The sequence below is a fragment of the Taudactylus pleione genome, unplaced genomic scaffold (genome assembly GCF_031769625.1).
Source record: "Taudactylus pleione unplaced genomic scaffold, aTauple2 ptg000016l, whole genome shotgun sequence".
Taxonomy (NCBI): domain Eukaryota; kingdom Metazoa; phylum Chordata; class Amphibia; order Anura; family Myobatrachidae; genus Taudactylus; species Taudactylus pleione.
The window spans coordinates 15,820,292-15,834,034 of record NW_028284418.1 but is presented as its reverse complement, the minus strand read 5'-3'; the positions used below and the strand labels follow the sequence as shown (position 1 = coordinate 15,834,034).

At 33.1% G+C, this 13,743-nt stretch overlaps 7 non-coding genes across 7 annotated transcripts; all 7 read left to right on the top strand.

The window, feature by feature from the left end:
* The first annotated feature begins 481 nt into the window (after nt 1-481).
* On the top strand, nt 482-563 carry TRNAL-AAG (transfer RNA leucine (anticodon AAG)). Its single transcript has one exon. It is a non-coding gene; the product is annotated as a tRNA-Leu (tRNA).
* Nucleotides 564-1,904: 1,341 nt separating this feature from the next.
* Nucleotides 1,905-1,986, top strand: TRNAL-AAG (transfer RNA leucine (anticodon AAG)). Its single transcript has one exon. It is a non-coding gene; the product is annotated as a tRNA-Leu (tRNA).
* A 2,764-nt stretch (nt 1,987-4,750) lies between these two features.
* On the top strand, nt 4,751-4,832 carry TRNAL-AAG (transfer RNA leucine (anticodon AAG)). The gene has a single exon. It is a non-coding gene; the product is annotated as a tRNA-Leu (tRNA).
* Nucleotides 4,833-6,173: 1,341 nt separating this feature from the next.
* Nucleotides 6,174-6,255, top strand: TRNAL-AAG (transfer RNA leucine (anticodon AAG)). The gene has a single exon. It is a non-coding gene; the product is annotated as a tRNA-Leu (tRNA).
* A 1,342-nt stretch (nt 6,256-7,597) lies between these two features.
* TRNAL-AAG (transfer RNA leucine (anticodon AAG)) lies at nt 7,598-7,679 on the top strand. The gene has a single exon. It is a non-coding gene; the product is annotated as a tRNA-Leu (tRNA).
* Nucleotides 7,680-11,866: 4,187 nt separating this feature from the next.
* TRNAL-AAG (transfer RNA leucine (anticodon AAG)) lies at nt 11,867-11,947 on the top strand. Its single transcript has one exon. It is a non-coding gene; the product is annotated as a tRNA-Leu (tRNA).
* A 1,341-nt stretch (nt 11,948-13,288) lies between these two features.
* On the top strand, nt 13,289-13,370 carry TRNAL-AAG (transfer RNA leucine (anticodon AAG)). The gene has a single exon. It is a non-coding gene; the product is annotated as a tRNA-Leu (tRNA).
* Nucleotides 13,371-13,743: the final 373 nt, after the last annotated feature.

The following is a 13,743-nucleotide window of genomic DNA, read 5'->3' as shown; positions in this document are numbered from 1 at the left end:
AAGCTACATTTGGTTGGTGGAAGCACACCTTAAGCTGTCACATGCAGTAGTTCAAAACAATTTATCATCAATTCATGATTGATCAGATATTAACCAACTGAAAAAGGATGGTGATAGTATCCTGCATTAGTCACCGAGTTCTAAACAGTTCATCATAGTTGCAACAGTCTTCTCAAACCTTTAAAATAATGATATCTGCTAACAGTAAAGATATTCAAATTTTACTTTTGCATGAACTAAATATGTGCCCTATCAGAACTAATATTTTACTACTTCATGCATCTCAATTTCTTTTTATTATTTCAATGAAAATAAACAAAATGCAATTCAATAAAAAATATGAATTTCTCATCGATTTTATGTTTAATAATGAACTTTCTTTTAACCTTTGCTGACATCTTTTCAATTAATACTTTAAAACAAAAAACCCTTTAATTTTGATGTTCTAGATCTGTGAGCTATCCTAATGATAAGCACATGTGGTAGCATGGCCGAGGGGTGTAAGGCGCTGGATTAAGGCTCCAGTCTCTTCGGAGGCGTGGGTTCAAATCCCTCTGCTGCCATATTTATTATACAAAGAGTAGGCCAGTTATTGATGTCAAACTGATTCTTTTTTTCCATTAGAAAGGATATTACCCAGCTGAAATTTGTTGGTGGAAGATTCCTCTAGCTACTCAACAGTTCATCATTGTTACAAGAGACTTCCCAAATGTTTTAAAAATGTTATCTGCTAACAGTCAAGATGAGCCAAAATTAAATTGGCATGAAGTAACTAGAAGTAATATCATCACTAATATTTAATTACTGAGTTGTCTTATCATACAATTAGAGATGGAAATGTTGGCAACGTGACTCATTGGTATAAATTGATGGATTTATATTCCGATTTCTCTAACTTTTCTATCACTCTGGATTTTAATCTCACAGCTGTCTATTTTAGGCATTTGTATAATACTTCAAAGTTGTTTGGATACTTCAGTTGCGCTAAATGAAGGAAATTTGAAGTCAAATATAATCATTACTTGTTAAATGTACCTGGCTTCTTTTGCATTTTATCTCAGCTTTTCCTGACTTTGGGTAAAGTTTTGAATGACATTCCAGATATGAGAGCTAAAATATTTTAAAGTGTACAGCAGGTTGTAGGATGACAGAGCTATTCAAGCCACTGGAATCAAATCCCACTGCTGCCATATTTATTCTCCAAGGAGAAGATCCATTGATATATACCAAAGTGGTTTCCTAAAGTAGATAAGGTATAAAAGAAGCTAAATTTGGTTGGTGGAAGCACACCTTAAGCTGTCACATGCAGTAGTTTAAAACAATTTATCATCAACTGATGATTGATCAGATATTAACCAACTGAAAAGGAGAAGATCCAGTGACTTATATCAAAGTGGTTTCCTAAAGTATATAAGGTATGAAAGAAGCTACATTTGGTTGGTGGAAGCACACCTTAAGCTGTCACATGCAGTAGTTCAAAACAATTTATCATCAATTCATGATTGATCAGATATTAACCAACTGAAAAAGGATGGTGATAGTATCCTGCATTAGTCACCGAGTTCTAAACAGTTCATCATAGTTGCAACAGTCTTCTCAAACCTTTAAAATAATGATATCTGCTAACAGTAAAGATATTCAAATTTTAATTTTGCATGAAGTAATTATGTGCCCTATCAGAACTAATATTTTACTACTTCATGCATCTCAATTTCTTTTGTTATTTCAATGAAAATAAACAAAATGCAATTCAAAAAAAAATATGAATATCTCATCGATTTTATGTTTAATAATGAACTTTCTTTAAACCTTTGCTGACATCTTTTCAATTAATACTTTAAAACAAAAAACCCTTTAATTTTGATGTTCTAGATCTGTGAGCTATCCTAATGATATGCACATGTGGTAGCATGGCCGAGTGGTGTTAGGCGCTGGATTAAGGCTCCAGTCTCTTCGGAGGCGTGGGTTCAAATCCCACTGCTGCCATATTTATTATGCAAAGAGTAGGCCAGTTATTGATGTCAAAGTGATTCTTTTTTTCCATTAGATAGGATATTACCCAGCTGAAATTTGTTGGTGAAAGATTCCTCTAGCTACTCAACAGTTCATCATTGTTACAAGAGACTTCCCAAATCTTTTAAAAATGTTATCTGCTAACAGTCAAGATGAGCCAAAATTAAGTTGGCATGAAGTAATTAGAAGTAATATCATAACTAATATTTAATTACTGAGTTGTCTTATCATACAATTAGAGATGGAAATGTTGGCAACATGACTCATTGGTATAAATTGATGGATTTATATTCCGATTTCTCTAACTTTCCTATCACTTTGGATTTTAATCTCACAGCTGTCTGTTTTAGGCATTTGAATAATACTTCAAAGTTGTTTGGATACATCAGTTGCGCTAAATAAAGGAAATTTGAAGTCAAATATAATCATTACTTGTTAAATGTACCTGGCTTCTTTTGCATTTTATCTCAGCTTTTCCTGACTTTGGGTAAAGTTTTGAATGACATTCCAGATATGAGAGCTAAAATATTTTAAAGTGTACAGCAGGTTGTAGGATGACAGAGCTATTCATGCTGTTGGAATCAAATCCCACTGCTGCCATATTTATTCTCCAAGGAGAAGATCCAGTGATATATATCAAAGTGGTTTCCTAAAGTAGATAAGGTATAAAAGAAGCTAAATTTGGTTGGTGGAAGCACACCTTAACCTGTCACATGCAGTAGTTTAAAACAATTTATCATCAACTGATGATTGATCAGATATTAACCAACTGAAAAGGAGAAGATCCAGTGACTTATATCAAAGTGGTTTCCTAAAGTAGATAAGGTATAAAAGAAGCTACATTTGGTTGGTGGAAGCACACCTTAAGCTGTCACATGCAGTAGTTCAAAACAATTTATCTTCAATTCATGATTGATCAGATATTAACCAACTGAAAAAGGATGGTGATAGTATCCTGCATTAGTCACCGAGTTCTAAACCGTTCATCATAGTTGCAACAGTCTTCTCAAACCTTTAAAATAATGATATCTGCTAACAGTAAAGATATTCAAATTTTAATTTTGCATGAATTAATTATGTGCCCTATCAGAACTAATATTTTACCACTTCATGCATCTCAATTTCTTTTGTTATTTCAATGAAAATAAACAAAATGCAATTCAATAAAAAATATGAATTTCTCATCGATTTTATGTTTAATAATGAACTTTCATTTAACCTTTGCTGACATCTTTTCAATTACTACTTTAAAACAAAAAAACCTTTAATTGTGATGTTCTAGATCTGTGAGCTATCCTAATGATAAGCACATGTGGTAGCATGGCCGAGCGGTCTAAGGTGCTGGGTTAAGGCTCCAGTCTCTTCGGAGGCGTGGGTTCAAATCCCTCTGCTGCCATATTTATTATACAAAAAGTAGGCCAGTTATTGATGTCAAACTGATTCTTTTTTTCCATTAGAAAGGATATTACCCAGCTGAAATTTGTTGGTGGAAGATTCCTCTAGCTACTCAACAGTTCATCATTGTTACAAGAGACTTCCCAAATGTTTTAAAAATGTTATCTGCTAACAGTCAAGATGAGCCAAAATTAAGTTGGCATGAAGTAATTAGAAGTAATATCATAACTAATATTTAATTACTGAGTGGTCTTATCATACAATTAGAGATGGAAATGTTGGCAACGTGACTCATTGGTATAAATAGATGGATTTATATTCCGATTTCTCTAACTTTCCTATCACTTTGGATTTTAATCTCACAGCTGTCTATTTTAGGCATTTGAATAATACTTCAAAGTTGTTTGGATACATCAGTTGCGCTAAATGAAGGAAATTTGAAGTCAAATATAACCATTACTTGTTAAATGTACCTGGCTTCTTTTGCATTTTATCTCAGCTTTTCCTGACTTTGGGTAAAGTTTTGAATGACATTCCAGATATGAGAGCTAAAATATTTTAAAGTGTACAGCAGGTTGTAGGATGACAGAGCTATTCAAGCCACTGGAATCAAATCCCACTGCTGCCATATTTATTCTCCAAGGAGAAGATCCATTGATATATACCAAAGTGGTTTCCTAAAGTAGATAAGGTATAAAAGAAGCTAAATTTGGTTGGTGGAAGCACACCTTAAGCTGTCACATGCAGTAGTTTAAAACAATTTATCATCAACTGATGATTGATCAGATATTAACCAACTGAAAAGGAGAAGATCCAGTGACTTATATCAAAGTGGTTTCCTAAAGTATATAAGGTATGAAAGAAGCTACATTTGGTTGGTGGAAGCACACCTTAAGCTGTCACATGCAGTAGTTCAAAACAATTTATCATCAATTCATGATTGATCAGATATTAACCAACTGAAAAAGGATGGTGATAGTATCCTGCATTAGTCACCGAGTTCTAAACAGTTCATCATAGTTGCAACAGTCTTCTCAAACCTTTAAAATAATGATATCTGCTAACAGTAAAGATATTCAAATTTTAATTTTGCATGAAGTAATTATGTGCCCTATCAGAACTAATATTTTACTACTTCATGCATCTCAATTTCTTTTGTTATTTCAATGAAAATAAACAAAATGCAATTCAAAAAAAAATATGAATATCTCATCGATTTTATGTTTAATAATGAACTTTCTTTAAACCTTTGCTGACATCTTTTCAATTAATACTTTAAAACAAAAAACCCTTTAATTTTGATGTTCTAGATCTGTGAGCTATCCTAATGATATGCACATGTGGTAGCATGGCCGAGTGGTGTTAGGCGCTGGATTAAGGCTCCAGTCTCTTCAGAGGCGTGGGTTCAAATCCCACTGCTGCCATATTTATTATGCAAAGAGTAGGCCAGTTATTGATGTCAAAGTGATTCTTTTTTTCCATTAGATAGGATATTACCCAGCTGAAATTTGTTGGTGAAAGATTCCTCTAGCTACTCAACAGTTCATCATTGTTACAAGAGACTTCCCAAATCTTTTAAAAATGTTATCTGCTAACAGTCAAGATGAGCCAAAATTAAGTTGGCATGAAGTAATTAGAAGTAATATCATAACTAATATTTAATTACTGAGTTGTCTTATCATACAATTAGAGATGGAAATGTTGGCAACATGACTCATTGGTATAAATTGATGGATTTATATTCCGATTTCTCTAACTTTCCTATCACTTTGGATTTTAATCTCACAGCTGTCTGTTTTAGGCATTTGAATAATACTTCAAAGTTGTTTGGATACATCAGTTGCGCTAAATAAAGGAAATTTGAAGTCAAATATAATCATTACTTGTTAAATGTACCTGGCTTCTTTTGCATTTTATCTCAGCTTTTCCTGACTTTGGGTAAAGTTTTGAATGACATTCCAGATATGAGAGCTAAAATATTTAAAAGTGTACAGCAGGTTGTAGGATGACAGAGCTATTCAAGCCACTGGAATCAAATCCCACTGCTGCCATATTTATTCTCCAAGGAGAAGATCCAGTGATATATACCAAAGTGGTTTCCTAAACTATATAAGGTATAAAAGAAGCTAAATTTGGTTGGTGGAAGCACACCTTAAGCTGTCACATGCAGTAGTTTAAAACAATTTATCATCAACTGATGATTGATCAGATATTAACCAACTGAAAAGGAGAAGATCCAGTGACTTATATCAAAGTGGTTTCCTAAAGTATATAAGGTATGAAAGAAGCTACATTTGGTTGGTGGAAGCACACCTTAACCTGTCACATGCAGTAGTTCAAAACAATTTATCATCAATTCATGATTGATCAGATATTAACCAACTGAAAAAGGATGGTGATAGTATCCTGCATTAGTCACCGAGTTCTAAACCGTTCATCATAGTTGCAACAGTCTTCTCAAACCTTTAAAATAATGATATCTGCTAACAGTAAAGATATTCAAATTTTAATTTTGCATGAATTAATTATGTGCCCTATCAGAACTAATATTTTACTAATTCATGCATCTCAATTTCTTTTGTTATTTCAATGAAAATAAACAAAATGCAATTCAATAAAAAATATGAATTTCTCATCGATTTTATGTTTAATAATGAACTTTCATTTAACCTTTGCTGACATGTTTTCAATTACTACTTTAAAACAAAAAACCCTTTAATTGTGATGTTCTAGATCTGTGAGCTATCCGAATGATAAGCACATGTGGTAGCATGGCCGAGCGGTCTAAGGCGCTGGATTAAGGCTCCAGTCTCTTCGGAGGCGTGGGTTCAAATCCCTCTGCTGCCATATTTATTATACAAAAAGTAGGCCAGTTATTGATGTCAAACTGATTCTTTTTTTCCATTAGAAAGGATATTACCCAGCTGAAATTTGTTGGTGGAAGATTCCTCTAGCTACTCAACAGTTCATCATTGTTACAAGAGACTTCCCAAATGTTTTAAAAATGTTATCTGCTAACAGTCAAGATGAGCCAAAATTAAGTTGGCATGAAGTAATTAGAAGTAATATCATAACTAATATTTAATTACTGAGTGGTCTTATCATACAATTAGAGATGGAAATGTTGGCAACGTGACTCATTGGTATAAATTGATGGATTTATATTCCGATTTCTCTAACTTTCCTATCACTTTGGATTTTAATCTCACAGCTGTCTATTTTAGGCATTTGAATAATACTTCAAAGTTGTTTGGATACATCAGTTGCGCTAAATGAAGGAAATTTGAAGTCAAATATAATCATTACTTGTTAAATGTACCTGGCTTCTTTTGCATTTTATCTCAGCTTTTCCTGACTTTGGGTAAAGTTTTGAATGACATTCCAGATATGAGAGCTAAAATATTTTAAAGTGTACAGCAGGTTGTAGGATGACAGAGCTATTCAAGCCACTGGAATCAAATCCCACTGCTGCCATATTTATTCTCCAAGGAGAAGATCCATTGATATATACCAAAGTGGTTTCCTAAAGTAGATAAGGTATAAAAGAAGCTAAATTTGGTTGGTGGAAGCACACCTTAAGCTGTCACATGCAGTAGTTTAAAACAATTTATCATCAACTGATGATTGATCAGATATTAACCAACTGAAAAGGAGAAGATCCAGTGACTTATATCAAAGTGGTTTCCTAAAGTATATAAGGTATGAAAGAAGCTACATTTGGTTGGTGGAAGCACACCTTAAGCTGTCACATGCAGTAGTTCAAAACAATTTATCATCAATTCATGATTGATTAGATATTAACCAACTGAAAAAGGATGGTGATAGTATCCTGCATTAGTCACCGAGTTCTAAACAGTTCATCATAGTTGCAACAGTCTTCTCAAACCTTTAAAATAATGATATCTGCTAACAGTAAAGATATTCAAATTTTACTTTTGCATGAACTAATTATGTGCCCTATCAGAACTAATATTTTACTACTTCATGCATCTCAATTTCTTTTTATTATTTCAATGAAAATAAACAAAATGCAATTCAATAAAAAATATGAATTTCTCATCGATTTTATGTTTAATAATGAACTTTCTTTTAACCTTTGCTGACATCTTTTCAATTAATACTTTAAAACAAAAAACCCTTTAATTTTGATGTTCTAGATCTGTGAGCTATCCTAATGATAAGCACATGTGGTAGCATGGCCGAGGGGTGTAAGGCGCTGGATTAAGGCTCCAGTCTCTTCGGAGGCGTGGGTTCAAATCCCTCTGCTGCCATATTTATTATACAAAGAGTAGGCCAGTTATTGATGTCAAACTGATTCTTTTTTTCCATTAGAAAGGATATTACCCAGCTGAAATTTGTTGGTGGAAGATTCCTCTAGCTACTCAACAGTTCATCATTGTTACAAGAGATTTCCCAAATGTTTTAAAAATTTTATCTGCTAACAGTCAAGATGAGCCAAAATTAAGTTGGCATGAAGTAACTAGAAGTAATATCATAACTAATATTTAATTACTGAGTTGTCTTATCATACAATTAGAGATGGAAATGTTGGCAACGTGACTCATTGGTATAAATTGATGGATTTATATTCCGATTTCTCTAACTTTTCTATCACGTTGGATTTTAATCTCACAGCTGTCTATTTTAGGCATTTGAATAATACTTCAAAGTTGTTTGGATACTTCAGTTGCACTAAATGAAGGAAATTTGAAGTCAAATATAATCATTACTTGTTAAATGTACCTGGCTTCTTTTGCATTTTATCTCAGCTTTTCCTGACTTTGGGTAAAGTTTTGAATGACATTCCAGATATGAGAGCTAAAATATTTTAAAGTGTACAGCAGGTTGTAGGATGACAGAGCTATTCATGCTGTTGGAATCAAATCCCACTGCTGCCATATTTATTCTCCAAGGAGAAGATCCAGTGATATATATCAAAGTGGTTTCCTAAAGTAGATAAGGTATAAAAGAAGCTAAATTTGGTTGGTGGAAGCACACCTTAACCTGTCACATGCAGTAGTTTAAAACAATTTATCATCAACTGATGATTGATCAGATATTAACCAACTGAAAAGGAGAAGATCCAGTGACTTATATCAAAGTGGTTTCCTAAAGTAGATAAGGTATAAAAGAAGCTACATTTGGTTGGTGGAAGCACACCTTAAGCTGTCACATGCAGTAGTTCAAAACAATTTATCTTCAATTCATGATTGATCAGATATTAACCAACTGAAAAAGGATGGTGATAGTATCCTGCATTAGTCACCGAGTTCTAAACCGTTCATCATAGTTGCAACAGTCTTCTCAAACCTTTAAAATAATGATATCTGCTAACAGTAAAGATATTCAAATTTTAATTTTGCATGAATTAATTATGTGCCCTATCAGAACTAATATTTTACCACTTCATGCATCTCAATTTCTTTTGTTATTTCAATGAAAATAAACAAAATGCAATTCAATAAAAAATATGAATTTCTCATCGATTTTATGTTTAATAATGAACTTTCATTTAACCTTTGCTGACATCTTTTCAATTACTACTTTAAAACAAAAAAACCTTTAATTGTGATGTTCTAGATCTGTGAGCTATCCTAATGATAAGCACATGTGGTAGCATGGCCGAGCGGTCTAAGGTGCTGGGTTAAGGCTCCAGTCTCTTCGGAGGCGTGGGTTCAAATCCCTCTGCTGCCATATTTATTATACAAAAAGTAGGCCAGTTATTGATGTCAAACTGATTCTTTTTTTCCATTAGAAAGGATATTACCCAGCTGAAATTTGTTGGTGGAAGATTCCTCTAGCTACTCAACAGTTCATCATTGTTACAAGAGACTTCCCAAATGTTTTAAAAATGTTATCTGCTAACAGTCAAGATGAGCCAAAATTAAGTTGGCATGAAGTAATTAGAAGTAATATCATAACTAATATTTAATTACTGAGTGGTCTTATCATACAATTAGAGATGGAAATGTTGGCAACGTGACTCATTGGTATAAATAGATGGATTTATATTCCGATTTCTCTAACTTTCCTATCACTTTGGATTTTAATCTCACAGCTGTCTATTTTAGGCATTTGAATAATACTTCAAAGTTGTTTGGATACATCAGTTGCGCTAAATGAAGGAAATTTGAAGTCAAATATAACCATTACTTGTTAAATGTACCTGGCTTCTTTTGCATTTTATCTCAGCTTTTCCTGACTTTGGGTAAAGTTTTGAATGACATTCCAGATATGAGAGCTAAAATATTTTAAAGTGTACAGCAGGTTGTAGGATGACAGAGCTATTCAAGCCACTGGAATCAAATCCCACTGCTGCCATATTTATTCTCCAAGGAGAAGATCCATTGATATATACCAAAGTGGTTTCCTAAAGTAGATAAGGTATAAAAGAAGCTAAATTTGGTTGGTGGAAGCACACCTTAAGCTGTCACATGCAGTAGTTTAAAACAATTTATCATCAACTGATGATTGATCAGATATTAACCAACTGAAAAGGAGAAGATCCAGTGACTTATATCAAAGTGGTTTCCTAAAGTATATAAGGTATGAAAGAAGCTACATTTGGTTGGTGGAAGCACACCTTAAGCTGTCACATGCAGTAGTTCAAAACAATTTATCATCAATTCATGATTGATCAGATATTAACCAACTGAAAAAGGATGGTGATAGTATCCTGCATTAGTCACCGAGTTCTAAACAGTTCATCATAGTTGCAACAGTCTTCTCAAACCTTTAAAATAATGATATCTGCTAACAGTAAAGATATTCAAATTTTAATTTTGCATGAAGTAATTATGTGCCCTATCAGAACTAATATTTTACTACTTCATGCATCTCAATTTCTTTTGTTATTTCAATGAAAATAAACAAAATGCAATTCAATAAAAAATATGAATATCTCATCGATTTTATGTTTAATAATGAACTTTCTTTAAACCTTTGCTGACATCTTTTCAATTAATACTTTAAAACAAAAAACCCTTTAATTTTGATGTTCTAGATCTGTGAGCTATCCTAATGATATGCACATGTGGTAGCATGGCCGAGTGGTGTTAGGCGCTGGATTAAGGCTCCAGTCTCTTCGGAGGCATGGGTTCAAATCCCACTTCTTCCATTTTTATTATGCAAAGAGTAGGCCAGTTATTGATGTCAAAGTGATTCTTTTTTTCCAGTAGATGGGATATTACCCAGCTGAAATTTGTTGGTGAAAGATTCCTCTAGCTACTCAACAGTTCATCATTGTTACAAGAGACTTCCCAAATGTTTTAAAAATGTTATCTGCTAACTGTCAAGATGAGCCAAAATTAAGTTGGCATGAAGTAATTAGAAGTAATATCATATCTAATATTTAATTACTGAGATGTCTTATCATACAATTAGAGATGGAAATGTTGGCAACGTGACTCATTGGTATAAATTGATGGATTTATATTCCGATTTCTCTAACTTTCCTATCACTTTGGATTTTAATCTCACAGCTGTCTGTTTTAGGCATTCTAATAATACTTCAAAGTTGTTTGGATACATCAGTTGCGCTAAATGAAGGAAATTTGAAGTCAAATATAATCATTACTTGTTAAATGTACCTGGCTTCTTTTGCATTTTATCTCAGCTTTTCCTGACTTTGGGTAAAGTTTTGAATGACATTCCAGATATGAGAGCTAAAATATTTTAAAGTGTACAGCAGGTTGTAGGATGACAGAGCTATTCAAGCCACTGGAATCAAATCCCACTGCTGCCATATTTATTCTCCAAGGAGAAGATCCAGTGATATATACCAAAGTGGTTTCCTAAACTATATAAGGTATAAAAGAAGCTAAATTTGGTTGGTGGAAGCACACCTTAAGCTGTCACATGCAGTAGTTTAAAACAATTTATCATCAACTGATGATTGATCAGATATTAACCAACTGAAAAGGAGAAGATCCAGTGACTTATATCAAAGTGGTTTCCTAAAGTATATAAGGTATGAAAGAAGCTACATTTGGTTGGTGGAAGCACACCTTAAGCTGTCACATGCAGTAGTTCAAAACAATTTATCATCAATTCATGATTGATCAGATATTAACCAACTGAAAAAGGATGGTGATAGTATCCTGCATTAGTCACCGAGTTCTAAACCGTTCATCATAGTTGCAACAGTCTTCTCAAACCTTTAAAATAATGATATCTGCTAACAGTAAAGATATTCAAATTTTAATTTTGCATGAATTAATTATGTGCCCTATCAGAACTAATATTTTACTACTTCATGCATCTCAATTTCTTTTGTTATTTCAATGAAAATAAACAAAATGCAATTCAATAAAAAATATGAATTTCTCATCGATTTTATGTTTAATAATGAACTTTCATTTAACCTTTGCTGACATATTTTCAATTACTACTTTAAAACAAAAAACCCTTTAATTGTGATGTTCTAGATCTGTGAGCTATCCTAATGATAAGCACATGTGGTAGCATGGCCGAGCGGTCTAAGGCGCTGGATTAAGGCTCCAGTCTCTCGGAGGCGTGGGTTCAAATCCCTCTGCTGCCATATTTATTATACAAAAAGTAGGCCAGTTATTGATGTCAAACTGATTCTTTTTTTCCATTAGAAAGGATATTACCCAGCTGAAATTTGTTGGTGGAAGATTCCTCTAGCTACTCAACAGTTCATCATTGTTACAAGAGACTTCCCAAATGTTTTAAAAATGTTATCTGCTAACAGTCAAGATGAGCCAAAATTAAGTTGGCATGAAGTAATTAGAAGTAATATCATAACTAATATTTAATTACTGAGTGGTCTTATCATACAATTAGAGATGGAAATGTTGGCAACGTGACTCATTGGTATAAATTGATGGATTTATATTCCGATTTCTCTAACTTTCCTATCACTCTAAATTTTAATCTCACAGCTGTCTATTTTAGGCATTTGAATAATACTTCAAAGTTGTTTGGATACATCAGTTGCGCTAAATGATGGAAATTTGAAGTCAAATATAATCATTACTTGTTAAATGTACCTGGCTTCTTTTGCATTTTATCTCAGCTTTTCCTGACTTTGGGTAAAGTTTTGAATGACATTCCAGATATGAGAGCTAAAATATTTTAAAGTGTACAGCAGGTTGTAGGATGACAGAGCTATTCAAGCTGCTGGAATCAAATCCCACTGCTGCCATATTTATTGTCCAAGGAGAAGATCCAGTGATATATATCAAAGTGGTTTCCTAAAGTAGATAAGGTATAAAAGAAGCTAAATTTGGTTGGTGGAAGCACACCTTAAGCTGTCACATGCAGTAGTTTAAAACAATTTATCATCAACTGATGATTGATCAGATATTAACCAACTGAAAAGGAGAAGATCCAGTGACTTATATCAAAGTGGTTTCCTAAAGTAGATAAGGTATGAAAGAAGCTACATTTGGTTGGTGGAAGCACACCTTAAGCTGTCACATGCAGTAGTTCAAAACAATTTATCATCAATTCATGATTGATCAGATATTAACCAACTGAAAAAGGATGGTGATAGTATCCTGCATTAGTCACCGAGTTCTAAACAGTTCATCATAGTTGCAACAGTCTTCTCAAACCTTTAAAATAATTATATCTGCTAACAGTAAAGATATTCAAATTTTACTTTTGCATGAACTAATTATGTGCCCTATCAGAACTAATATTTTACTACTTCATGCATCTCAATTTCTTTTGTTATTTCAATGAAAATAAACAAAATGCAATTCAATAAAAAATATGAATATCTCATCGATTTTATGTTTAATAATGAACTTTCTTTAAACCTTTGCTGACATCTTTTCAATTAATACTTTAAAACAAAAAACCCTTTAATTTTGATGTTCTAGATCTGTGAGCTATCCTAATGATATGCACATGTGGTAGCATGGCCGAGTGGTGTTAGGCGCTGGATTAAGGCTCCAGTCTCTTCGGAGGCGTGGGTTCAAATCCCACTGCTGCCATATTTATTATGCAAAGAGTAGGCCAGTTATTGATGTCAAAGTGATTCTTTTTTTCCATTAGATAGGATATTACCCAGCTGAAATTTGTTGGTGAAAGATTCCTCTAGCTACTCAACAGTTCATCATTGTTACCAGAGACTTCCCAAATGTTTTAAAAATGTTATTTGCTAACAGTCAAGATGAGCCAAAATTAAGTTGGCATGAAGTAATTAGAAGTAATATCATAACTAATATTTAATTACTTAGTTGTCTTATCATACAATTAGAGATGGAAATGTTGGCAACGTGACTCATTGGTATAAATTGATGGATTTATATTCCGATTTCTCTAACTTTCCTATCACTTTGGATTTTAATCTCACAGCTGTCTGTT